The sequence below is a fragment of the Penaeus vannamei genome, chromosome 4, assembly GCF_042767895.1.
Source record: "Penaeus vannamei isolate JL-2024 chromosome 4, ASM4276789v1, whole genome shotgun sequence".
Taxonomy (NCBI): domain Eukaryota; kingdom Metazoa; phylum Arthropoda; class Malacostraca; order Decapoda; family Penaeidae; genus Penaeus; species Penaeus vannamei.
Genome location: NC_091552.1, coordinates 48,544,590 through 48,547,089, shown reverse-complemented (window position 1 = coordinate 48,547,089; position 2,500 = coordinate 48,544,590). Strand labels below are relative to the sequence as shown.

The following is a 2,500-nucleotide window of genomic DNA, read 5'->3' as shown; positions in this document are numbered from 1 at the left end:
GTGGTAACTATACATTTTTTTTACACATGTATGTATACTCTTAACTAGTTTCAATACGGGAGAAGAGGTAAACTCAGATGGTCTCGTCTGCTATATCCAAATTATCGTATAACTTTTTAAATCGATGCACTCACGACGTTTTTGTTAGACTGTTCCATGCTTCAATAGTTCTGCTTGAGAAACTAATTTTTCTGACATCTTTATCGCCTTTTTTTTACTTTCCTTCTTTTCTTCCAGAGCAGTAAGTCCTAGTTTCTGTGGCGCCCAACTTCCGGTTGCTCTTTGAACTCTTTCCAATTTGTCTATATCCTTTTAAAGTGTGGACTCCATACCATTGCACTGTACACTAGACAAGGTCTTATGATTGATGAAATGATCTGCTTTACCATACTGTATATTCATCAACATACACGGAATCCCGCTTCATGTCAGCACTCAGTCCTAGAATATGTATATAAAAATTATACATATATATATATATATATATATATATATATATATATATATATATATATATATATATATATATATATGTGTGTGTGTGTGTGTGTGTGTGTGTGTGTGTGTGTGTGTGTGTGTGTGTGTGTGTGTGTGTATGTATAAATATATATATATAAATACATATTCATACATACATACATACACGCAAACACACACACACACACACGCACACACACACCCACACACACACACACACACACACACACACACACACACACACACACACACACACACACACACACACACACATACACACATACACACACACACACATATATATATAAGTATACATTTATATATATATATATATATATATATATATATATATATATATATATATATACGTATATATATATATATATATATATATATATATATATATATATATATATATATATATTTATGTATATATATACACACACACATATATACATGCATACATATATATGTATATATATATATACATATATATATATATATATATATATATATATATATATATATATATATATATATATATATATATATATATATATATATACATGTGTGTGTGTGTGTGTGTGTGATATACATACATAAATACATACATACACACATATATGTGTGTGTGTGTGTGCGTGGTTATATATATATCATATATCTATCTATATCTATATAATGAAACACAGATAGATATATAGATATACACAAGTATGTGTGTGTGAGTGATTATGCGTGCGTGCATGCGTTTCCAACAGAGTGTGTGTGTCTGCAGTATGTACATGTGCGTATGTGTGCCGAGTGCCTGCCCTGATCCTCAAGGCCAGAGGGTTTAGCGCAGTTGCCATCTCGATGAGACATAAACATAAAACAACTGCATCCAAGAACGATTCTTTGCAACCCAAACAAACAAACAAAAACATAGCGAGTGACCCATTAGGGATTGCAGATACAGTCGTCGATTCAGTAGATCACTTAGAGGTTTGGTTTATTTTGTAAAATTGGGATGAAGAAATGTAGTTTGTCTCTTTTGCGCGCTGCGAGTTGGTATATGAAACCAAGTCCATTTAGCTCAGTGGATGTAAGGGTGTTCAGTATAAAACAAACAAACAAACAAAAAGAAGTAAAGGGTGCTTTAAAGGAATCTAATTGTATTCAAGTTACTTTGATGATATTTATGTAAATTACGTAGCACTTAACTATTCAGTATTCTTTAAGGGAATCTAATATCGTTTACGAATATGTATGAACAATTTTTGCTATTCAAGAGTAAATTATTTCAGAGTCTGAAATTAATTACATCGTAAAAATACAGTTAAAATATATCAATTCAAAATATAGATGCAGAAATAAACATCACGTTAACAGCAAATAATAAAAAAAGACAGAGACTCTTCACAGTTTGAGACGATGGCGGCGCTTTTAAACACCCACATCCCCTCATTCCTGAATCCTTCAAAGCAACAACTCTGATCCTCATTAAATAAATAAAACGGTCTCCTCTTCCAGCAGCTCCACCTCCGCAGCCACAGCCGAGGCCCCGCGCAGTCAGCATGTCGGGCAGCGCGACGGTCAGCGGTCAGGAAGGCAAGACCGCGGGTGCCGGTCGCTGGGTCAGACCGGCCGGCAACGCGGAGACTTTCTTCGAAGCCTTCCAGACCCGCGGGATGTTCGTGACCGCCTACTGGGTCACGCTTCGCTCGGCGGAGCCCCTGCAGGAGGCCAGCGTTGGGCTCGCGCTCCGCCGTCTGTTCAGGCGAGTTCCTCGTTGATGCCAGTGACAGTAATGATAATGATGATAAAGATATCGTAGTAATGATAATGCAATAAAGGCATTAACAACTTAAGTATCCACACACATATACACACCGAGCTACCACATTAACATACATTACAATGCTTATGTACATGTACATTTCTGTTATTAAAGCCTCCAGGCTGGTACAGTGGTAATGTGTCGGCCTCGCATCCGAGGGGTCGGCGGTTCGCGCCCCGCCCAGGCGTGAGAAGTTGCAATTGT

At 36.6% G+C, this 2,500-nt stretch overlaps 1 protein-coding gene across 2 annotated transcripts in view; it reads left to right on the top strand.

Annotated features, from left to right (window-relative positions):
* The window catches only part of LOC138861507 (uncharacterized), a 4,932-nt gene that overhangs the window by 45 nt on the left and 2,387 nt on the right, over positions 1–2,500 (top strand). For both annotated transcript variants that reach the window (XM_070121161.1, XM_070121160.1), the window contains exons 1-2: positions 1–3; positions 1,990–2,500. The exon at positions 1–3 is cut by the window's left edge and continues 45 nt beyond it; the exon at positions 1,990–2,500 is cut by the window's right edge. The gene's annotated coding sequence lies outside the window, so the exon portion shown is untranslated. The remainder of the gene's footprint in view (positions 4–1,989) is intronic.